The sequence below is a fragment of the Schistocerca gregaria genome, chromosome 6 (assembly GCF_023897955.1).
Source record: "Schistocerca gregaria isolate iqSchGreg1 chromosome 6, iqSchGreg1.2, whole genome shotgun sequence".
NCBI classification, from domain to species: domain Eukaryota; kingdom Metazoa; phylum Arthropoda; class Insecta; order Orthoptera; family Acrididae; genus Schistocerca; species Schistocerca gregaria.
The window spans coordinates 339,195,971-339,221,718 of NC_064925.1; the positions used below are offsets into that span (position 1 = coordinate 339,195,971).

Sequence of the window (25,748 nt, forward strand, 5' to 3'; positions counted from 1 at the left end):
ATCAACGCCGTTAAGTCCCATAGTGCTCAGAGCCATTTGAACCATTTGAACATCGACGCCGGCCGTTCGCCACCTATTTAAGAAGAAATCTGAGAGGTATGTGCATTGCTTGGAGATATGGAACATGCCGTGGTCTCCCGTAAACTAACACACATTTTCGGAATAGTTTCATTGTTTTCTGTAAAAATTGAAATCCGAAATGAGTCGCATGAGATGGCAAATTCAGTGGAGGCAATAAAACAAATTTGGAAGTCAATAAAGCTGGATTCCGCGTGCTGTTAAAATTATAAAACAAGGTCAACAAAGAGCTATGTGGAACAAACAAGAACCAAAAGTGGGCTCGGTGCAAGCCGAGGGCATTAGCAGCAGGTGTCCTAACTGTGTGCAGTGCATTAAGTTGGAAAATCTTCGATGGTATCAACAACTTTACCTAAATAAGAAGGTAGGTAAACGATAGAGGCCCTTTATGGGAAATTTCGAAGGGAACATCCAGTTTTGGCATTCGTGTGGTAATCAAGACAACCTCTGGAAACCTTGGACAGATTTGGGAGATTACGACTTTCAATTCAGTGACTCTACTACCCTGTTACAGATAAGATACACAATATCACATCTGTATCAGACTAGTAAAGCGTCTGACATTGTGTCATTTCTTTTGTATAAGAACCTGCACCTGGGATTCAGGATGGATGCCCCAACGTTCCATGTTGAGGTGCCATTCCAGAACATGGAGGTCCTCGGCAATTCAGTTCATGCCTAAGGGAAAATTTAAGGTGGACTGGGACGGCAGTGATAATTTGAATCCAGGAGGGAGGCGTACCAGGATAATCCGTGGAGTTGTCTGAACCGCTGTGCCATGTTGGCTTAGTGGCTAACGCAGATGCCTACTAAGGAGGAGACAGTGTTTGATTCCGGCCTCGGTACCAATTTTCACTCGCCGCTTCTGCCTATATACATAAAATCAAATTTTTAAATTTTTCCGAGCGAGATGGTGCGGTGATTAGCACACTGGACTCGCATTCGGGAGGTCGACGGTCCAAATCCCCTTACAACCATGCAGATTTAGGTTTTACGTGATTTTCTGAATCACTCCAGGCAAATGCTGGGAAGGCTCCTTTGGGAGGGCACTTTCTATTTATTTGATCTTCCTTTTCTTAAAAAAAAAAAGAAAAAAACCACTTCTACTCCGTCTCTAGCGATCTCGTTGTCGAAAAACGTGTGTTGTAAGTGTGTGTGTGTGTGTGTGTGTGTGTGTGTGTGTGTGTGTGTGTGTGTATGCCGAACTAAGTAATCTCCGTCTTGTTTTCACTGTGAGGATAGAATAACTGCCGGAAATAGGAGCACGTGCCCTGCTTTATCTCCGGCAGCGTTATCTCATAGTTCATCGAGGACAAGGATACTGGAGAGTACAACTATTCACGCCAGGCAAGTGCACTCACTTCTGCCCGTTTACAGTGCTGTGAGAGACACAAGCACTGGGCCACGGATTACGGGAAACCGTTTCCTACTCAGACGATTCGTCTGTAAGCGGGTGATGAGTGTTGACGGTAACGTACAGGAACATATCCAGGATGATATCCGAGTCATTGTGCTGTAGAATCAAATATGGAGAAGAATCGGAGAGGAGGGTGACCGGGGGGGGTTTGTGACCCGAGGATACCTCCTTCACGTATAAATAGTACTTCTGGCTCATTTAATGGGTACTTTGCTAGACAACCAGTATCTCCATTTTGCTGGTACCCCTAACGTGGGTCGTAAAATTAAGAACCTGCGTTTCAACCACGACAGTTATATCGGGTATAATTTCTTGCTATTTGGAGAAAGGGAAGAGAGGTAAAGTTCCTGCGTTTTTCCTCGAATCTTATTGAAGTTATTGGTGTTTATAAAGGCATGTGACACATGGCGTTCGTACAACTCTTATTAGAGGCCTCATCCGTCGATCATTATTTCGGAACGGACTGGCTCACTAACATGGGAGGCCATCACTTCTCCGCCCATAATCTTGGAAAATTAGTTGTGATATGTTTTCAGTTTTTAATGTAGTAGCCGTTCCACGTAGGATACACTTGTACAAGGGGTATTCAAATGCAGCCCTTTTTTCTGAAAGTAGATTTTATTTAGGATTCCAATACAGCACATTATTCCAGAATTAAATTTTCACTCAGCAGCAGAGTGTGCGCTCATATAAAACTGAAATTTCCTGGCAAACCAAAGTGTGTGCCAGACGTAGACACGAACTCGGGGCCTTTGCCTGTCAGTAGCTAATGCTCTACCGGAAAAGACAAAAATCTCGGGTTCGAGTCCCGGCCAGGCACAGTTTTATTCTGACAAGACCTTATTGACTACATAACTGTATTTTTCAACGTAATATCTGTTCAATTCGATGGCCTTACGCCATCTAGAAGGGCCTGTATGTCCCCATGGTACCACTCTATTGGTCAACATTGGAGCCAACAACTTGCTGCACCAGTAACCTCCCCGTCATCCAGGTACTGCTTTACGCGTAGTGCATTCTTCATTTGGTCAAACTAATGGAAGTCGAAAGGTGCGAGATCCGGGCTGTAGGATGGATGAGGAAAAACAAACCAATGCAGCTTTGCGAGCTCCTCTCGGGCGCACAGAGTCGTGTAAGGCCTTGCGTTGTCATAGGGAAAACGTTGGTTTGACTTTTTGTGGCATTGAACACGCTGAAGTCGTTTCTTCAGTTTTCTAAGGGTAGCACATTACACTTCAGAGTTCATCATTGCACCATGAAGGAGTGCATCAAACATAATAAGCCCTTCAGAATCCCAGGAAGCTGCCACCATGACTTTAGCGGCTATGAACTTTTTCCTCGGAGGAGAGATGGCGTGGCGCCACATCGTGGATTGCTGTTTTCTTTCCGGTTAAAAGTCATGAACCTTTGTTTCATCACCTGTGACGACGTTGACGAAAAATTGTCACCATTACCCTCGTAACTCCGCACAATGGCTCTTAATTGTTTGTTATTGTCTTCTGTTAGGCGGCGAGGAACGCAACAGGTATATACCCTTGAGTACCCCAAATGGTGGACGAGTGTATTATCACTACGCACACAGATGCTCTGTTGTGCACCAAGGTTTCTGACTGTAATCGGTTGATCACCTCGAATGAGAGAGTCCGCACGTTCCAACGTTGCAGGAGTCAAAGCTGTGTGTGGCCGGCCAGCAAGAAGGTGATCGAACAAGACTGTGCGACCTTATTGCGATGATAACAGACGCCTCGTCCAAGGACTAACCGTACTTCTGTTCACTTCCAGCTCCCCACAGACATTCTCCAAGCGTCTATCTGCGATGCCGTGGTTTTCCGCCAAAAGGAACTCAATTATGGCTGTCTGGTTCGAACGCACCTTGAAGGCTACGTACAGAACGGTCACCTATCGGAACTTCATGAAGATGCAGGGGCCGAAGCGGGAATATTCCACAAATTCTCACAACAAATTTCGCATTTTTTCACCGAAACTGGCGGAGAAAAAAGTGTGTTACCTTATTTACTGAACGCTGCTCGTATTTACAGATGTGTCATAACTTTAATAAAAACTACACTACCCTCCATAAGTTCGGAAACACATATTAATTATAAACAATGGAAAGGAAAAACAGTAGTAAAAATGAATTTTATTGTTTTCTAAATGTTTATTAAGCTCAAATAATGTTGTGGTTGGCAGGAGAGCCAACCCTTATAACTAAAGGAGGCCGAAATGCACGCGTTTTAGCTCACGCAGGCTGGCGTGAGGTCTGGAACATGACAAGGGAATTACAATTGAGAAAAACGGACGTAGCTGGTGGAATACTTAACTTTAATCCATTAATGGAGAACGTCGCTCTTTGTGGTACATGATTCACAATATCAATAGTACGGATACTGGCGCCTTGCTAGGTCGTAGCAAATAACGTTGCTGAAGGCTATGCTAACTATCGTCTCGGCAAATGAGAGCGTAGAAGTCAGTGAACCATCGCTAGCAAAGTCGGCTGTACAACTGGGGCGAGTGCTAGGAAGTCTCTCTAAACCTGCCGTGTGGCGGCGCTCGGTCTGCAATAACTGAAAGTGGCACACGCGGGTCCGACGTATACTACCGGACCGCGGCCGATTTAAAGGCTACCACCTAGCAAGTGTGGTGTCTGGCGGTGACACCACAAATAATACACAGGAAGATGCAACAATAAAATTTTCGATTCCTCAAAATAACCACCCTTTGCTTTCATCACTGCCTTGCACTCTCTCGGCATGCGCTGCGTCAGTTTTGCCAAGTTTTCAGTTGGAATTAATCTCCGTTCTTGCTGCAGGACCTCCCACAATTGTGACCCACTCATGATTTCCCTTTTTCGGATCCTCCTGTCCAATTCATGCCATAGCAGCTCGATTGGGTTACAATCAGGGGATTGGGGCGGCCATTCCATGTTTTGCAATATTTTACGAATCTCTAGAGACTTCACATAGTTCTGACACAAGCGAGACGTATGTTTCGGGTCGTTGTCTTGCTGCTAGACAAACCCTTTCCCTATCAAACGCAAACCAGATGCCTTAGCATGTCCCTGCAGTATGGAATGATAATCCTTTTGGTTCATTTTTCCATCTGTTTTCATCAAATCTCCGACTTTATTCCCTCCAAAGGATCCCCATACCATCACAGAACCCTCTCAATGCTTTACAGTTGGAATTACGCACTGAAGATTCAAGCGTTCATGTGGTAAACGGCGTTTACTTCCAAATATTTTGAACTTGGATCCATCAGTGAATAAGACTCTTTCCAATCCCCCGCTGTACAATGTTGGTGTGTCTTAGCCCACTGAAGCCTGTTCTTCTTGTTAACAGGGCGCAACAGTGGTTTCCGTGTTGCCACATAACCTAGGAGGTTGTTGTGTGCCAGGCGTCGTCTCACTGTTGACTTCTCAACGGTGTATCCCTCGTTGCGTTTAGTTCTGCAGTCAATTCACGGACAGTTTTTAATCTGTTATGTTTACTGTTCACTACCAAATACTTCCCCTGGCGTTCTTATATTTTCGTGGGTGCTCCTGAGCGAGGACGATCTCCATTGGAGCCTGCTTCTCGATGTCTATGTATGGTTTTGACAACTCCGCTGATGGAAATCATCAGTTTCTTTGTTATTTGTCGGACACTATTGCCTTCTTGGTGCAAAGTGATTATCATTACCCATGATTCATAAGGAATCTGGCACTTTGGGGCCATTTTCAATTACTTTCGCGGCGTGTTATACCTTTATGCAAACGCAACTACAACTGAACAGAAATATAAACAACGTACCTCTACATAGCCATGCGGTCTACTCGCGCCACCTTGCGTGTTTAGTAGAACTGCTTCGACATGTAGCGTCGGTTTACATAAAACGCAGCAATACTAGCATGTTCCAATATGTATGTATCTGTACAGTAATTAATTGTAAAATACTGTACTTGTCATTATTAACCGTTATTTGAGTTTGCTATTCCGTATTCTAACTAATAACTCACGTATATCACTTCCATCTTGCTCTGTTGTAATACGCAGCGTGGTGTTTCCAAACTTATGGAGGGCAGTGTAGCTGATATTGTGTTTTCCCGTTCTGACGATAGTACTACGTTATTGGTAGTAGTGCAACATGTGGTTTGCGTATTTTACTGACACTCTGAAGATGAGTGGAAAAAGCGGACAAGAAACACTGAACTGATCGACGATAATGCTACAGTGATGATACTATTTGGCGAGTGTTTGGTGTTTCGAGAGGCATCGTATCGAAGATTTGTACCGCATACGGAAAAAACGGATATGCATCATCCACTACGTAACAACGCAGACCAAATTGTGGGCCGGCCGGGGTGGCCGAGCGGCTCTAGGCACTTCAGTCTGAGACAGCGTTACCGCTCCGGTCGCAGGTTCGAATCCTGTCTCGCGCATAGATGTGTGTGATGTCCTTAGGTTAGTTAGGTTTAAGTAGTTCCAAGTTCTAGGGAACTGATGACCTCAGAAGCTAAGTCCTATAGTACTCAGAGCCATTTGAACCAAATTATGTGTCAAGTGACAGTGATAGACCGTCGACAGCTGCAAAAGTCACTGCTGAACTGAATGTCGCACTCACGAGCGCTGTCAGTACCGAAACAGCACGAAGAGAACTCCATAAGACCTAAACACCAGTGATGCAGATGCCTACAACGGAAAAACTCGGTGTCGAAGCCACAGAACCTGGACTATGGAGCAATGGAAGAAAGGCATTTTGGGTGGATGAGCCTTGTTACACACTGTTTTCGAGTTTACGACCCAAGAATGAAACTTGGCCGGGGGGGGGGGGGGGGGGGGGGGCGGGAGGGAGAGAGGTTAGTTGATGATTTGAACAGGAATATCATAGCATTCCATGGATTCTGTGGTTACTCTCCAAGACCGCATTATTGCCAAGGCTTATGTGACCGTTATCGGCTGGTCCCGTCCCACGGTACAGTTGCGTTCCTCAGTGGTGATTCTGTGTTCCAAGACGATAGGGCCCCTGCTTACACAGCTCTCAACGTTCAGGACTGGTTTTGTGAGTACGAGGAGAAAGTGTCGCATCTTCCTTGGGCCACTACACTCACCAGATCTCAACATTATTCAGTCTTTGTGGTCTACTTTGGTGAGAAGGGGGGAGGTGAGACGTGACTGCTATCCACTTTCATCATCGATACCTGAACCGTACAGGAACTGTATTTATCCGTTCCGAGACGACTGGAAGCTGTTTTGAATGCCAACGGTTTTCGTACGCCGTATTAGGCACGGTAATGTATTGCGTTTGTGACGTTTCCATATTTTTCTCAAGACCCCATGCACATACCTCATCGCACCGGCGGCGCTGTCGCTCCACTTGCCGTCTTGGAAAATCGCGAATGTCGTGCCATACCGTGCACCTCCAGCCAGCTATTGCCCAGGTTCTGTTTTGTTCGACCCATTGAAGACGTGCCGATTTATGAGCAGCAGCAAGCAGTGTCTTCCTGTGACGCACAAGACATCGCAAGTCCCACGCGCACAGTTCACTTCGCAACGTTCTCTGGGAAACTGGGCGACATTGATCTGCATTCACTGCCAGCAGCCATTCTTGGAAGATTTAAAACAGACTCTCATTGACAAGGTGCGACACTCCTCTTCAGCTCCTTCATGATAGGACATTCTTATTACCAAAGCTCTTATATCCTTTTACATGGCTGCGACTTGTACCAAAGCAGGTGAATGCTTTCCTCCTATTATGTTTATCTCCCCCCCCCCCCCAAAAAAAAAAATTAAATTTCACCAAATATCTCCAGTAATGTTATTTTTATGGTATGTGCTGCTAGGTATCCAAAATCTTGAATATTAACTCAGGACTTAGCCACCTTTATTACTCATTACCTTCTTTTAGACAGTTAGAACTCATAAGTATAATTAGATTACCTAGAAACTTTGCTAATTGCAGAATACCAGTAATATAAAACTTCTTTGTGATTGTTCCTATGTAAACATGTTTCCAACTGTGAGACCTGGGCTTCTCCTGATGTATACAACTTTCAAATGACTTCCGAGAATTCACCCAGGTAACACTTTCAGCGACCGCCGATACTTAGGCGGGAGAACATAATAAGGAGGCAGTTGAGATTAAATTAGCGAGCTATCTCGTTAACAGGGATGGAGGTTTCTGTTTAAACTCTGTTTGGTATCCGACACTCTCGCTTGTCAAAAAACAGAGGGACAGAGTCAGTGCTACCTCACCTGCGAATTCATAGTCTCACTATCGATAGCTCTGACTTTGGTTATCTTTGGTGGCACTAGTGTTCAGTGTGTGTTTTATCTTTCCTGCTTCAGTCCGAGAACCGAGGTTTCAAATTTGCATGTACGTTGCCTGTCGGTTGCAGTTGCCTTGAAAATGGCGGGGTGTTCTCCCACCGAAATATCGGCGGTCGCTGAAAGTGTTACCTGGCTGAATTCGCGGAAGTTATTTGAAAATGTATCCAACTGCTAACTTTCAGATAAGGCAGATCAAAAGTTTATGTACAGTATATATACTGTAAATAAGTGAAGTACCTATATAGCTAATGCTGGAAATATGTTAGCAATTTTTTCACTCATTTATTTTCAGAATAATTAGCATTCTTAGTTAAAACACTTTTACTGAAGTAGAATCCTGTATTTCGGCAAAGGCAAAATAGACAGCAAAATTCAATAGCAATTACTGCTATATCTAAAACCTCACCACACCATTCAGTTGTCCAGCAATGTAAGTTTTTAATTTTAATTTGTATAAAGACGGCAAAGAAAAGTAGCTGAATATATTGCTAATTATTTTAATCTTACTTGTAAAAGATAGGCTGTTGGAAGCCATTTTAGTCACTGTGTGGGACGTTATGAAATGAGCATGATCTGTGGCAAAAATTACTGCACAATGTACACAGCAGAGTTGACACAAAGCACAATTCGTAAAATATGCCGAGTTTTATCTAAATGTGTTGATACATTGACTATTTTTCAATGATCAACTGTGAACTCGCAATTAATCACACGAACTGTTTTAATTTTGAGTAATGCATTCTGCAAACTGTAACAATAGTATTGTACTGTGAAGTGTGGTATTTCCAAATGACATTTCCTGCGTACATGCTTCTCCTCTTGACATGACTATTTCGAAGGACAGTGTACTCAGGGAACGTGTTAACGACTTACTTGCCACACGTAAACTTTTGGGACATTTCAGTGTGAAATTACTGCACTCTAACAATCACAATACAGTGTGTTTGAGAAGCAATGGCCAGTATTCAGGGATATGACAGAAATGACCATTCGAAATAAAAATGTCAAGTAGACATGGGATCTAAAACGCATACCTTAAGAGTTATGAGCAATTACTGATCTTTGAAATTGTGAAACAAATCTCTTCTATTGCAAGCTCTTCGTTTACCATATTTTGAGAGGTGGTAGTATGGACCAAAAAAAAGAAAAAAATGTCCAGTGAACACGTGCTCTAAAATGCATACCTTAAAAGTTATCAGCACTTGTTCATTAGGAGAGTTGTGTTTCAAAGCAGCGAAGATCAACAAGTGCTCATAGCTCTTAAGGTATACGTTTTAGATTCAAAATGGTTCAAATGGCTCTGAGCACTATGGGACTCAACTGCTGTGGTCATTAGTCCCCTAGAACTTAGAACTACTTAAACCTAACTAACCTAAGGACATCACACACATCCATGCCCGAGGCAGGATTCGAACCTGCGACCGTAGCTACGTTTTAGAGCACATGCTTACTGGACATTGTTTTCTTGTTTTGGTCCATACTACCACTTCCCAAACTATGGAAAACAAAAGAGCTTGCAGTAGAAGAGATTTCTTTCACAGTTCCAAAGATCAAGACTAGGTCGTGGCTCTTCAGTGATGCGTTTTACAGCTCATGTTTACTTGACTTTTTTGTTTCGAATGATCATTCCCGTCACATCCCTGAATACTGACCATCACTTATGAAACACCCTGTATATGACATCAACAAGCTATGGCTTACCCTTTATCTGTGAACAAATTATAGAAACTGAGACTCGACCTGGTCGTAAACAGTAGGTTATTCAACATCAAAGTGCTATTGAAGTATGTGTACTGTAAATTTTGTGTAGACCATGTCATTTGAAACAGTATAGTTAATATACCCACTTTTCAGTAATTTCTGAGGACGTTTCTCGTGGAGAACAGCAGTCTGACAAACAGTACTTTAAAAATAGACACAAACAGTCTCGACAGCAAAAACATTTATTTTTATGGTAACCGGTTTCGCACATTTCCTGACCATCCTCAGACCGTCGTATCGTGATTGTAGGCTATAGCTGTGAATGGAGCGGGTGTTGTAACGTCGACTGTTGTCAGTTAACGTTCATGGAGTTACAACGCATGCCTAATGTACCGCAATCCCCTACCGTCATGGTATGTGGGTCGGAGGATGGTCAAAAAGTGATCGAGACCGGTCATCCTTAAAATACATGTTTTGCGGTCGAAAGTGTTTGCGTACAGTTTTAAATCACTTTTCAGCCAGATCTACTGATGACATGTTAGCAGAGGTAAATAAGATAATGCTACAGACTGATATATCATTACATTGGGAAACCCGTGTTGGAACACCAACAAATCGGATAACTTCATTCACGGTGAGCTCACGGCATAGGCGGAACTTAGAAAGTTAACAGTGGCTTACACTACACATTAGTGCTCGCTAAACAGTCGAATCACGAGCTACCACACTCGCCGTGGACTACTCAGTGTCGCCGGTTGCGTCTCAAAGCGCACCGCCATTGCCCCTGCAGTGTATCTGTGCCACGTATCGGCTGGTCTGTCGTCACAGTTTCGCTACTTCCGCATGTTTTCTTACATTTTGTTCCGTGAACTCGTTGCGCTTTACATACAATTATGATTGATACTATTTAACTAGATTACAAAATTTAATTTGAGGGCCCGGGAAAGTACGTTCTTCTCCATAAAAATTACATCGGTTTCAGGTCCAGAAAATGTGACAATCGACGCAGATTTATTATGGGATGGAGGGTTTCTTTCCTCCTCGAAGCTACTTTTTTTTCAGACTATGCATTAATTGCATACGGAGGGCAATAGACCTATCGTTTCTCTGGATAGAAGTTGGCTTTCGTAAAACATACACAACAAATATTATATATTTGGACAATACCAAGGAAAATGGTGGCCCGAAAATATTTACGGACACTTTTGTACAGCGAATATCAGCGTTTCCGGTGATGGATGTAGTGATGAAGAGTCTGTAAGAGATGCAAATGTAGTCCTGTCGAGCGGAAGGGAATATTCTAGTCTTATTAAGGCGATCCATCGGAACAATAATCCTGTAAGCGACGGGCAAGCCCTTCCGAGTATCTCAGTAAACCTCGTTCATACGCGTCACTATACAGGAATGATGTCTTACATGTTGCTAATATTAATTATACAAATTTCTTAACAGCTTTCTCACCGGAAGTTTCTACGGGCTCAAACAGAGCGCAAACTCATCAGCGACGACAATTTTTTTTACACAGGTGAAACAGTTCCACACCTCTTACCGTATTTTACTTTTAGTCTTCATATACACTCCTGGAAATGGAAAAAAGAACACATTGACACCGGTGTGTCAGACCCACCATACTTGCTCCGGACACTGCGAGAGGGCTATACAAGCAATGATCACACGCACGGCACAGCGGACACACCAGGAACCGAGGTGTTGGCCGTCGAATGGCGCTAGCTGCGCAGCATTTGTGCACCGCCGCCGTCAGTGTCAGCCAGTTTGCCGTGGCATTCGGAGCTCCATCGCAGTCTTTAACACTGGTAGCATGCCGCGACAGCGTGGACGTGAACCGTATGTGCAGTTGACGGACTTTGAGCGAGGGCGTATAGTGGGCATGCGGGAGGCCGGGTGGACGTACCGCCGAAGTGCTCAACACGTGGGGCGTGAGGTCTCCACAGTACATCGATGTTGTCGCCAGTGGTCGGCGGAAGGTGCATGTGCCCGTCGACCTGGGACCGGACAGCAGCGACGAACGGATGCACGCCAAGACCGTAGGATCCTACGCAGTGCCGTAGGGGACCGCACCGCCACTTCCCAGCAAATTAGGTACGCTGTTGCTCCTGGGGTATCGGCGAGGACCATTCGCAACCGTCTCCATGAAGCTGGGCTACGGTCCCGCACACCGTTAGGCCGTCTTCCGCTCACGCCCCAACATCGTGCAGCCCGCCTCCAGTGGTGTCGCGACAGGCGTGAATGGAGGGACGAATGGAGACGTGTCGTCTTCAGCGATGAGAGTCGCTTCTGCCTTGGTGCCAATGATGGTCGTTTGCGTGTTTGGTGCCGTGCAGGTGAGCGCCACAATCAGGACTGCATACGACCGAGGCACTCAGGGCCAACACCCGGCATCGTGGTGTGGGGAGCGATCTCCTACACTGGCCGTACACCTCTGGTGATCGTCGAGGGGACACTGAATAGTGCACGGTACATCCAAACCGTCATCGAACCCATCGTCTACCATTCCTAGACCGGCAAGGGAACTTGCTGTTCCAACAGGACAATGCACGTCCGCATGTATCCCGTGCCACCCAACGTGCTCTAGAAGGTGTAAGTCAACTACCCTGGCCAGCAAGATCTCCGGATCTGTCACCCATTGAGCATGTTTGGGACTGGATGAAGCGTCGTCTCACGCGGTCTGCACGTCCAGCACGAACGCTGGTCCAACTGAGGCGCCAGGTGGAAATGGCATGGCAAGCCGTTCCACAGGACCACATCAAGCATCTCTACGACCGTCTCCATGGGAGAATAGCAGCCTGCATTGCTGCGAAAGGTGGATATACACTGTACTAGTGCCGACATTGTGCATGCTCTGTTGGCTGTGTCTATGTGCCTGTGGTTCTGTCAGTGTGATCATGTGATGTATCTGACCCCAGGTATGTGTCAATAAAGTTTCCCCTTCCTGGGACAATGAATTCACGGTGTTCTTATTTCAATTTCCAGGAGTGTATATTTATGTTTTCAAGATAAAATATGTATCGCACCCACTTGTAGACTTTGCGAATGCTTATACATTTTTTCATTTCAAATACGTTAGTGCTTCTTTTAAAACAAAAAAGTAATTCTTTAAAAATTACTTTTACCGTTAGTTAGTAATTTTTTGATGACTACTGTGTAAGGTGGCTATAATTTCGTACCTTACAAGAACTCATCCACATACTTTTCCGTGATCTATTAAACAAAATTAGGTATCGTGTGATAGACTGTACATCGTATATATGAATATATAATGGAGACTGACAATGTCACGTATGTCTTGTAACTAATTGTTAACGCTTATTGCATGAAAGGTGACGGAGTGTCTTTATTATAAAAACGGCGTAATGAATGACTGCCTATATTAGTAGAAGTTCGAACGCCAGTAGAGATGAAACAGCAGGCAGAACTCAAGTTTCGGGTGGGAAGACGCACAGGTGTTGGTCCTGCTTAAGCACAGGAAGTAGCTAGACAGACGTCGTGGCACCTGAGCTCTGGAGCACAATAGGGTGACAGCCCGCCGCTATTGTAGTAGTGACCGGAAGGACAACTTGATGATATTTCAGAACGCTGGGAGGAACGAAGAAGCGGCAGCTCGGAAACTACGCAGGCTGGGTTATTTCCAAGCATTTTTACTCAGAAGGTTACCATTGTACGTGTATAGGTTTTTCCTCGCAAACTTTCCGTGCTGCACGACAAAATACTAAAATATGGTTGGTCGTCGTTCGGAAGAATCTGTAGAGAGGGAGAATAGTCCATGGTTTCGGGAATATGTTTCGTTTTACGAATTATGAGGGTGGCGAGCCGAGCCTTGCTGGGAGGCCAGCGCTGGAGAGACGACGTCTTCCATTGTGAGCGCCCGTGTGTGACGGTCGCTCGATATCATCTTTGCTGGTACTGACGGACTTGCTGTCTTACCTCTCAGGAGAGTTCATAGTTAGAACAGTTAGGCACTGTACTATTGCTAACCTATACGATCTGGATTTCACCTCCAGGTTCGAAGTCGTCGTTGAGTACGCGGCGTTCATTAGCTGAAAGCACTTCCTCTGGCTGTACTTACGTTGAGACGTTATCTGAACTCCGTCCTTGTGGCTGGGAGTTCGGGTTTCTCGTCTGTAGAACACAGAGAGGAGAAGACAGTATTAGAATATATTAGCCAGATGACCGCCTTCTGCCGTCCTAGCATTTGAAAGAGTTTATTTGTGGCTGGACTTCTTCCATCGTCGCAGACGAGTACGAGAACCATCACTTCGACACACCAGATGCAGTACATACGGTTATATCGCAAATTGCTTCTGCTTATTAGGGCTATAAAGCTAAACATTTGTGACCACGTTAGTTTATTTCCACTGACGTTCCACACCACCGTAGATCATCTTTGAAAGTAGTATCCTCTAGTATTTGGTACATAGATGATGACAGTCATTTCGCGTTATTGATATTAGGTCGCGCAGTCATAGCAAGGGGCAGAATTGGGCAACTGATTAGTAATTTTTCTTAGGAAATGTAAACTTTATATTACAAAGTTTTTTTAATCTACAATAAATATGTAAGCAGGAACAACATTTATCATTTAGTATTATTAATTGCCTAAATCGTTCATTTATGTTTAGGTTGTAATTTTATGTGTTAAAGTCCATTAAGAGAGCCTAAGATCTGCTTCAGGGGTAGTCAGATAGGACCAAATCATCATTTTAGCGTTAATTATTTTCCGCTGCTCACATTCATTTCACACCCGCCTGGAGTAGCATCTTGGAACTGACTTTTAGACTAAAAACAGAGATGTATGTCATTTTTATTAACATTTGAAATTATCACTAACTGGCAATACTGTAAAAATGTCGTACATCTCTATTTTTATTCTAAAGGTGACCTTGATCTTGTAGTAGTTTGCGGGGATATTGTCGGTAGCTCACGGTACCGCTCAGGCTGGCTAGCCTGGATTGCTCCACTAAGGAACGGGATCTGTTGATCACGGAGCTTGATGAGTCTTCGGTATGTTGCTGAGAGCTTTGCATGTGACGGCCGCGAGTTTGCGAGAAAATCGATACTGTAGTTTCATGCATACCCGTTATTTTGATGAGTATGAACTGCTTGGTTATCAGCGTCCGTACAAGTTCCCAAAATGTGCTCAGTCCACACTCGCCACTTTCCTGAATGATGATGAAATGATGAGGACAACACAAACGCCCCGTCATCTCGAGGGGGTGACAATCTCTGACCCCGCCGGGAATCGAACCCGGGACCCCGTACTCGGGATGCGAGAACGCGACCGCGAGACCACGAGATACGGACTCGAAATAAGAGAAGCTGGCAAAGATTACACTAGCAACCGGGCGCGTTACAGGACAGGACTAATTTTTAGCGGTTAAAGATCTTATCATCTCTTAAAATATTCCTGTGAAGTTGGTGGGCTTAGAAACGGATGGAGCTTCTGCGATGGTGGGAGCAGAGGAGTGATCCGCAGCCTTGTGTGGTATAGACGACAGCTTTCCGAAATTTCTTTCTTATAATTGTTTAATACATCAACACTCATATTGTGGGAAGTTTTTAAGTATGAATAATGGACCGCAAGTAGTCATAAAAGCAGTGAACAAAGTTAGAGATGATGCAATTCAGAGGCATTTCTTCAGAGAACTGACTGATACTCTGGATCCCAGTGTGTTCACCTAATACTTCATGCGGAAGTTCGTTGGCTTGGTAGAAGCAGAATCTTATAACGGTTTAAAGAGTTGTTTGGTGCCTTAGTAGACTTTTTGAAAGGGGCAGGCGAGTCCTTCCTTGAGTTAGAAGATTCGGTTTTGCTCCAGGGTTTTGGTTTTCTCGCAGACATCACTGAAAAGTTATTTTGTTTAACTTGCAGCATGAAGATAAAAATAAAGATAATGGCGGAACAATTTCAGATTGTGTTTCATTCTCATTAAAGCTGAAACTGTGGAAAAAATATCTCATCCAATGTGAAAGTAAACACATTGCCTGTTTGAAACAAACCCCTAACAAATAAAGCTTGTCTCCCTACAACAACAAACAATACATTGAAGTTCATTCGGGTTTGAGATATCAAGTCAACAAACTCTTGTAAGATTTCAGAAACATTTCAACTAGTGCATAGTTTGTGAAAACGCCTTATCGAGATTGATATCGAAGAGCTCTCTACTCTTGCCATGGAGCATTTTGATTTCTAAGGAGACAATGTTGCAGTGGAGTTGGAACAGACTCATTTTCAAAATGATTTGTCTTTAAAATTCCTTGCTTCAAGCTCTGAACAAATTTGGCCTGTTGTTACTATAGAAAAATATCCTATTAGGGTCCAGGTTGTTCTCAAAGTGAATGCAGTGTTCTGTTCGACATATCTGTGTGAGGTTTCTTTCTCGTGTGTAAAATTTATAAAAAGCAAATACAGAAAGAAACTGATGAACAGTTGAACAACTGCATTCGAATGGTAGCCACTACCTATTCTCCCAACATTAAAGAACTTGGCTTAAAAGAGTCTTATAAAAAGATTTGTTTTTACATTTGTAATTTATTATGAACTACACTTCAGTTTCTTTCTTATGAACAACTCAGTTTCAATCTCTTTTTCTTATATACAGTTTAATTATAAACGGAAGTCAAATGAAAATGAGACAGATGGAAAAAAGGTAAGTAAACTGTGCATTATTTTAAAACTAATCACCATTACTCCTGTAAGTAGGCTGTTTAGGTTTTTTTATTGGTAACGCCGCCGCCACGTAGCGCTGTGTATAAAAATCACTGGCTGTGCCGTGTGCAGTCTGTGGCTGGTTTGCATTGTTGTCTGCCATTGTAGTGTTGAGCAGCGGCAACTGGATGCTAACAGCACGTAGCGTTGCGCAGTTGGAGGTGAGCCGCCAGCAGTGGTGGACGTGGGGAGAGAGATGGCAGAGTTTTGTAATTTGTAAGACTGGATGTCATGAACTATCATATATATTTTGACTATTAAGGTAAATACATTGTTTGTTCTCTATTAAAATCTTTCATTTGCTAACTATACCTATCAGTAATTAGTGCCTTCCGTAGTTTGAATCTTTTATTTAGCTGGCAGTAGTGGTGCTCGCTGTATTGCAGTAGTTCGAGTAACGAAGATTTTTTGTGAGGTAAGTGATTTGTGAAAGGTATAGGTTAATGTTAGTCAGGGCCATTCTTTTGTAGGGATTATTGAAAGTCAGATTTCGTTGCGCTAAAAATATTGTGTGTCAGTTTAAGCACAGTCGCGTATAATTTTTACAGGGGACGTTTCACTCCTTATACATTTATCCCACTGTGAGACAAGACGGTCAATGCCTCCATGGAAAGATGTTCGTGGTTGCGTATGGAACAATGATTGTACCCAGGTGTACATATCTTCGTCTGAAGCAAACCGATGGCCACGACTCTTTCTTCAGGGCTCCCGACGTACGCAAATAGCGTGTGAAGAGACCGGGACTGTGTGGAGGATGTGTAAGAGTTTCTCACCGAAACTCCTACAGCGTTCTCGAAACAGCCTTGGAAGCATGTGGGCCCGAGGTCGTCCGGAAGTTTCGCTGGGAAACCCTTATGCATCTTCCATACAGTACCGATCTCTACTTATGCGACTTCAATACTGTTGGGGCCCTGAGGAAAGACACTCATGGCCGTAGATTTGATTCGGACGAAGAGGTGCACACCTGGATACAAACATGATTCAGTACGCAATCGCAAAGAAGGCATTGACCATCTTGTCTTACCGTGGGAGAAATGTATTAACAGCAACGGAAATCACTTTTGATGTAATAAACAGTTTACTTACCTTTTTTTCCATGTGCCTCCTTTTCATTTGACTGTACCTTCTAAAATTGATCTCACGTTTACTACGAGTCTTCAAAAATGGTTCAAATGGCTCTGAGCACTGTGGGACTTAACATCTGTGGTCATTAGTCCCCTAGAACTTAGAACTACTTAAACCTAACTAACCTAAGGACATCACACACATCCATGCCCGAGGCAGAATTCGAACCTGCGACCGCAGCAGTCGCGCGGTGCCGGACTGAGCGCCTAGAACCGCGAGACCACCGCGGCCGGATACTACAAGTGTAAGTTTACAGGCAATAAATAAATGTAAGATGCTTTAAAAGGGTTTTTATGCCTGTCTTTTTTTGGCAGTTCACCATAGGATTTAAAAACGGTGGGATAGGTGAGAAGCTTCATAAGTTTACAGCTGCTACGCATCATGAGTTTGAAAACAACTTGTAAGACCTTATAGCGACAATAATATACGGTACAGATACACTGGAAATGATCTACATGACACGATTTTTCTTTGACCGCAGTGCTTCATTTCTAAAATTTTAGATGCCGGAAATAACACATTCACCCCCACACCGGTCCCCCTCCCCAGCCGTAAGAATCACAAGTTTCGATTTTTGAAATCGTGTGATAAAGCTTAAAAAACATTTCTTATAAACAAAACAATAAAACCACTCAGTTGCTACTGCCCTTCCCCGTAGCAGCATCAGTTTACTCCTGCTCGATACATATCGGTAAAAATTGGTCGTCTTCGGACTATGACGTCACGTTCTCAACTGCTGCCAGCTGCAACGTTCAGAAAGTTGCATTGTAACTGATCGGTGAGCGAGTGTCCTGTATTAATTAATAAGGCATTTAGCGATGAATGAGTGACGATATTCCTGGTCCATCGAGCCTACGTACTATTCCGACTTCCCCAAGATCAAGGAAAAACAAAACTATATATGACATGAAACACAGAGTTAGATGTTTATTAAATGCTTTAAATGTCATTTGTTTCTCCTCACTGAATTATATTCCAACTGGATTGATTTAAGTTCATAGTCATTGCTACAAACAAGCAACACGCCCCTATAATACGTCTCATGTGTCAGCGTCAAGTTATACAGCAGTTATGTTGCGCTTTAAAGCATGTGTACTAGTTTAAATCTCCAGTGCTCACTTGTTCTAGTGAGTTAAAAAAAATTCGCTGAGAGGTGCTGGAACATTGTTGCTGGAAAGCCGTTCCTACTCGTTGCGGACGAAATGAGGTCCTATATGACAGTGATTCTTGTGGTGTCACCGCCAGACACCACACTTGCTAGGTGGTAGCCTTTAAATCGGCCGCGGTCCGGTAGTATACGTCAGACCCGCGTGTCGCCACTTTCAGTGATTGCAGACCGAGCGCCGCCACACGACAGGTCTAGAGAGACTTCCTAGCACTCGCCCCAGTTGTACAGCCGACTTTGCTAGCGATGGTTCACTGACTAAATACTCTCTCATTTGCCGAGACGATAGTTAGCATAGCCTTCAGCTACGTTATTTGCTACGACCTAGCAAGGCGCCATTATCAGTTACCATTGATATTGTGACTCATGTACTGTCACGAGCGACGTGCATCATTAATGGATTAAAGTTAATTATTCCACCAGCTGCGTCCGTTTTTCTCAATTCTAATTCCCTTGTCATGTTCCAGACCTCACGCCAGCCTGCGTGAGCTAAAACGCTTGCATTTCGGCCACCTTTAGTAACACGGTGTTGGCTCTCCTGCCAACCACAACAATTCTGTTCCCCAATTCTGACTTCACCAATACACCAACTTCCAGTGCATGAATAAAAAAAAAGAATGGGTTTCGATAAATAAACGGTACCCATGGGAAAAGGGAAGGTGGAGCACTCTGATTATCGTGTAAAAATCGAGTCGAGAGCTACGGCCTTTTCTCATATGCATGTATTCAAAAATTCGTTAGCAAGGGCTCACGCGATTCACGGACAAATTAAAAACTATCGCAAAATTGACAGATAAATTTATAAAGTAGCACAACGGCCAATGTTAGCAGCAACAGCTGAAGGCTTTCGATAATCGAACGTACAATAATGCATTGACCACAATGAGCGTAATACTTATACAGCTCAAAGCTGTAGTGGCCGAGCGGTTCTCAATCTGGAACCGCGCGACCGCTACGGTCGCAGGTTCGAATCCTGCCTCGGGCATGGATGTGTGTGATGCCCTTAGGTTAGTTAGGTTTCAGTAGTTCTACGTTCTAGGGGACTGATGACCTCAGCAGTTAAGTCCCATAGTGCTCAGAGCACTTCGAACCATTTTTGAACGCACATTTATTCAACAAATGAAAAAGATAGGACACATCAAATACAAATGTTGCGGTAATTATTCAACTATGAAATTCACTGAGTGCATTGCGTCAAATTTCCCAAAGGATCTTTATACTCAGACCACAAAGTGTATTTCAAAAAAATCTAAATGTCATAAAACCTCCGCAAATACAAGGACTCATCTTTGAAACGCTGTTCTGAACAGTGTTGACCTCAAAGAAAGAGCCGTACGTATCGAGATTATTGAAACTACCGTGTCTTAGCACATGTGTACTGAACGACACGACGCAAAAGCTGAATGGCCGATGGTCGCGTCCACCTTATCCCGTCACGTCCCGGTTTCGGACTGAGGCGCCTCGAACAGCTGGGCCACAGCGGCCGACGTGTTTTCTTCGTGTTAATTAAAATCTTATGACTACCTTTGTGCCCTTCCGTATGCTGCACCAAACTGGTGAAAGTGCTCGTGACGTCACGTCATATGACTTTCGGAAAAAGAAAAAAAAAATTCACGCGATGTGCCCCCATCCCTTGGGTACGTCACAGATGCTAGAACTTCCTAAAGACATCTCTTTCTTCGCCTATTATCTAGACTAGTAAGAGAAAGACGTGATGGAGTGCCAAGATATGCGCAGGCAGTGATCCTTAAATTGTTGATCTCTGCATTGCTTGTCATCTGCCACAAGGTAGCAGATATCAATGTCTTACGTCTCTGATATGAGTAAAGGTTACAGTTATAACAGTCACATACCGACTTACATAGTCACACATTTACTTTTATCTGTCCTACTACATCTAAGCATAAGACGTTTAAGGCTGTTATAAAAAATCTCGAAAAGTTGTCGACCAGTTTTCATTAAATTTTTACATGATGCTCAGATAAACATTAGAGTAACACCTAAAAATTTTAAGTAAAACGCTCAAGAACTTTTCAAATTTTTGGAAACAGCATTTCCCCTTCATATATAAATATATAACAATAAAACGTTGTTTACATAAATCTTCACCGAGTTACTTCAAAATTTTCACATATAACCCTAGGAAAATATAGACAAATGTTGGCTATATATTTTAACATACATATTACTATATATCTCTACCTATACTAATATGGAAAGACGAACTCCTGTTTAGCCATTGTTTCCAAAAATCTACGCCATGTCATGACCGATTTACTTCAGATTTTTACACGAAACCCTAATAAACGTTCAGATGGACGTAGACTACATATTTCTTTAGACAACAACGTACAGGTTTTCTTTTTAAAACCGACTATGATAAAGAAAATGCCGAGCTGTCTTTGCTATGAAAACATCCGGTCTTTTTTCTTTCCCGCAGTCAGTTTCAGAGACACAGAACGAAGTGTTCAGATTAAAAAAGATATTAAGACAGGGATGTAGTCCTTCGCCTCTACTGTTCAGTCTATACATAGAAGAAGCAATGATGGAAAGGAAAAAAAGGTTCAAGGTTGGACTTAAAATCCAAGGTGAAAGGATATCAATGATAAGAATCGATAATGGCATTGCTATCCTCAGTGAAAATAAAGAAGAATGACAGGATCTGCTGAACAGAATGAACGGTCTAATGAGTGGAATTGAGCGCAAATCGAAGAAAGACGAAAGACAGCGAAATAATCAATCACGGACGGAACAAGCAGGACATCAGTAGCTGATAGCACTGGCACAAACAATATTCCTGGCCACTAGAAGGCTACTAGTATCAAACATAGACGTTAATTTTTAAATTTTTTTGTACAAAAATTATATTCATGATTATGTACTGTTTACTTTTTCACAGCCAGTTTGAACAGAAAACTGGAAAGTTGTATTTATGGCTTATCGACCTATGATGAGAATACCGTTACGGAATCCGATTGTCTGAAACTTTTGTAACTGTACCCACCCGCAGATTACAACTTTGGTAATGTTGTCAATAAAGCTACTGTCCTCACAGATTCAGCAGTTGGAGCGGTCTCTTTCATATCCCGTAGACCATGGATCCTGACTGAGACATTCACTTTTAGGAACTTCTTCCCTATCAAGTTTACTTTAGCAGTAATAATAAGTCAGAGAGAGGGGGCAAGAGGAGATGCAGAGAAGTACTGTAGGAGGGGTTGCAAATGGACAAAGAGAGGGGGAAGAAGGACATGGACAGAGAGACAGGGGAAGAAAAGATGATGAGAGAAATACAGAGGGAGGAGGTGGGCACGAGCTCGGGGGGGTGGGGGGGAGGGGGGGTTATGACAGAGAGACAGAGAGGGGGGTAGGTGTAGGAGATGCACAAGGAGAGGGGGAGGAGGATGGGGACAGAGAGAGGGAAGACAAGGAGATTAGAAAGTACATCCAATTCCCATTCACATTTACCAATTGCACTGACAGGTTCGCATAGTTTACGTGCACTGAAGTGACAAAAAAAGCATGGGATACCTCTTAACGTGTCTGATCTACTTTTGTCCGGCATAGTGCAGCAACCCGGAGTAGCATGGACTGAACAAGACGTTGTAAGTCCTCTGCAGAAATATTGAGCCACGTTGCCTCCGTTGCTGTCCGTAATTGCGAAGGTGTTTCCCCTGCAGGATTTTGCGCACGAACTGACCTCTCAATTATGGCCAATAACTGATCGACGGTTTTCATGTCGGCGATCTGTGTGACCAAATCATTCACCCGCATTGTCCAGAACGTTCTTCTAATCAATCGTGAACAATTGTGGCCCGGTGAAGGCCTGATGATATGGTGCATTGTCGTTCACAGAAATTCCATAGTAGCTTGGGAACACGAAGTACATGAATGGCTACAAATGGTCTTCAAGTAGCTGAATATAATCAGGACCCAATCCATTCCACAGCCCATACCATTATGGAGCCACCACCAACTTGCACAGGGCCTTGTGGGCAACTTCTATCCATGTCTTCGTGGGGTTGTGCCACACTAGAACCCTACCATCAGACCATACCAGCTGAAATAGGGGCTCATCTGACCGGGGCGCAATTTTCCAATCGTCTGGGGTTCAACTGATATGGACACGAGCCCAGGAGAGGTGCTGTAGGAGATTTCGTACTGTTACTAAAGACACTCATCGTCTGTTGCAATAACCCGTTAACGCCAAACTGTGCCGCACTGTCCTAACGAATCAGTTCCTCATACGTCCCACATTGATTTCTGTATTTTTGCCTCTCTGTTAGCAGTGACAACTCTATGCAAACGCTGCTAGTCTCGGTCGTTAAATGAAGGTCCTCGGTCGCTGCTTTGTCCATAGTGAGAAGTAATGCTTAAAATTTTGTATTCTCGGCACATTCTTGACACTGTGTATCTCAGACTATTGAATTCCCAAACGATTTCCGAAATGGAATGTCTCATGCATCTAGCTCCAACTACCGTTTCTTTTTCAAAGACTGTTAATTGTCATCACGCGGCCATAATCATGTAGGATACTACTCCACACAAGTCACCTGAATGCAAATGACAGCTCCCTTTTTTTTTTCTTTATTGTGTTTTCATTCCCCTGCCCCATATGGGCAGGAAAGTGCTGTAAGTGCCACAATCTTCTGCTCTTCAGCCAAGTTACATGACAACTAAGACAAGAATAAAATGTTATGTGTAAGGCGATAAAAAAGGGGGACATAAAACAGAGTAAGTGGACATAATGGAGGAAAAAATACACTGACATGGAGACGTTTGTGGGGGGACAGTTAAAAAAGTCGACATAAAGTTAAAAAACACAGTTGGCGGTTCGTATAACACAAAAAAGACACTGAAGTCACATGCACAGGTTAAAAGCTGGCCACAGTACTAAAAAAAATGCATAACAACACACTTTAAACCCACTTTGAGCACACACAATGAAGAATAAAACTGCGAGGTGGGACCTGCTGAGGGAGAGGCCTGAGAAGATGGAAAAGGAGGGGAGAGCTAGGTGCAACAGGGGAGGGGGCGGGATGAAAAGAGTAGGGGAGGCAGCAGGTGCATCAAGAAGCAGGAGACAGGTGGGGCAGGAGAGGAAGAGGGAAGACAAGGCAGGAGGGAGCGCAGAGACAGTGAAGGGGAGCACAAAAGAGGGATAGGGAGTAGGAGGGGAAAGCCAGAGGGGGAGGAGAGGTAGCCCTGAGGAGGAGGCAGGAGGAAAATGGGGTTCAAGTTGGTAGGAAGGGTAGATGTCAGGGCGAAGCTCATCATCCAGGAGGGGTAGATGGTTGAAGCTGTGTTGGGAAAGGAGGTTGAGGGTGTGGAGATAGAGAGAGGGTGGGCTGCAACGGTAAGGCGCGGCAACGGGCTGGGGGTGGAGGGGAAGGGAGACACCAGGGGGTGAGACAGCTCCACCAATGCACTGCCATTTTATACCATGTGTACTTGATACTGCCGCCATCTGTATACGTGCACATCCTTATCCCATGAATTTGGTCATCTGAGTGTATAAGAGCGCACTCTTTCCGAAATGGGTTTCTTCGATTTTGTGACTGATGTCTGAATAGAAAACGAAGAATGAAGCTCCTGCGAGCGAAACGATGAGCAATGACATTTATATTACTTGCTTATCACATATATTTGGCTGTTTTTTGCAACTGTGTCATCATTTCCGAGGGTGTGGTTAGGCAAGAACCAAAGTGCACAGCTTAAATCGCTGCGAGCGAAATATTTAGCCATTCACTTCTGCGATTTCCGAGGGTCGACACGCCCAGGGGAGAAGCTGGTGTCAGTACCATTCTCGGTTTGCACGAGATGTACTGGCGGACACGTGTCCTCCCTTGATAAAGTGGTGATTGGCTGTTCCATTTTGTTTATAGGTTCCTTTAATGGCATTCTATGGTACTGTGGCGAGGGTATTTCGATGTGTACTGGGACTCCAAACATATACCTCAGAACATACAAAAAATTGCGTAATTTTAAGTTTTCTTCGTGTTAGTTAAAATCTTATGACTACCTTTGTATTACATCCATCTAGTGGAACATTATTACGTCGGAACGGAGAGAAAACTTCCTTATGAGTAAAGACACTCTTATTCTGTGCTCGTAATTAGAGAAAATTTTGTCAGTAGCTATTGATTGTGTGCTACCGAAGAGTGGACGTAACAGTTTAGGAATTATCTGGCTAGACACCATGCAGGGTCGTTACTAAGCACCTAAATTTTATTGAGTGAGGAAGTGCAAAGCATCAAAAAAACATTTAAAAAAAGACTTAGCAACCCAACAAACCAGTCACGTCGCAAATTCGATAGAGCGTTTACATGACGCGAAAATAAATTGTGGACTATGAAATCCAGCAGCAAAATTCAAACATAACCACCCCGAAGCGATACTGAGTAAATGTTATACGGCAAAAATCATATTTCGGTGCATATGTAAGAGGCATTCTGAAAAGTAATACCTCCGAATTTTGCATGTATGAACCCTTAAAGCTTTTTAAGTAAAACAAATCTTATTGACGTTCTACATCTTTATTCTTCATTTCAACGTATTTATTTCTCAACAGTTCAGTCTGGTGACGTACACATTTCTCCAAACGAGAGACCAGGATTTTTGATTCCGTCGCTGTAGTATGTTCGTTGACGTAGCCACATCATCACCTCTGTTTGCATCACTGCATCACCATCAAAGAGAAATGATCAAAAGTGTTCTTTAAGTTTTGCAAACAGATGAAAATGTCATGGGACCAACTCGGGGCTGTATTCAAGATAACCGATGACGGCAAACCCATTATTGCAGACATCGCAAAGCTCGTATATGGTCTCAAATTGTCATGCTAAAGGACAGGGTGCCCTATGTATGGACGAACTGTTAGAATTCGTGCTTTCAGAAACCCAATTACAGAATGCTGTTTCTCATGCACCGACATAGTTACGCTACAAACCACCATGTTACTCATTTCAATTCAGAGACCCCAAGAGGCAGAGTGTTATGGCTAAGACCAGCGAAGCGAGAAAGTCGACAGAGTAAAATGCGTGTCGTGTAATAACTCAATCCGATACTGAGAAACGAAAAAAAAGTCGGAGGCATTACCTTTCAGGACGCTCTCGTAAATTTCGTTATTTGGTCTTTGATGATGCAAAAAGGTATAATACCATAGAAACCATAATACTGTTTCATAGAAACTATTACCAGAGATTTTTCACCTTCCGTTCATTTTCTTCTTTCCAC

The 25,748-nt window shown here is 43.5% G+C and overlaps 1 protein-coding gene across 2 annotated transcripts in view; it reads left to right on the forward strand.

Moving 5' to 3' along the window:
- Nucleotides 1-25,748, forward strand: part of LOC126278597 (sodium-coupled monocarboxylate transporter 1-like) — a 228,106-nt gene that overhangs the window by 26,170 nt on the left and 176,188 nt on the right. The gene's annotated exons all lie outside the window — the stretch shown is intronic.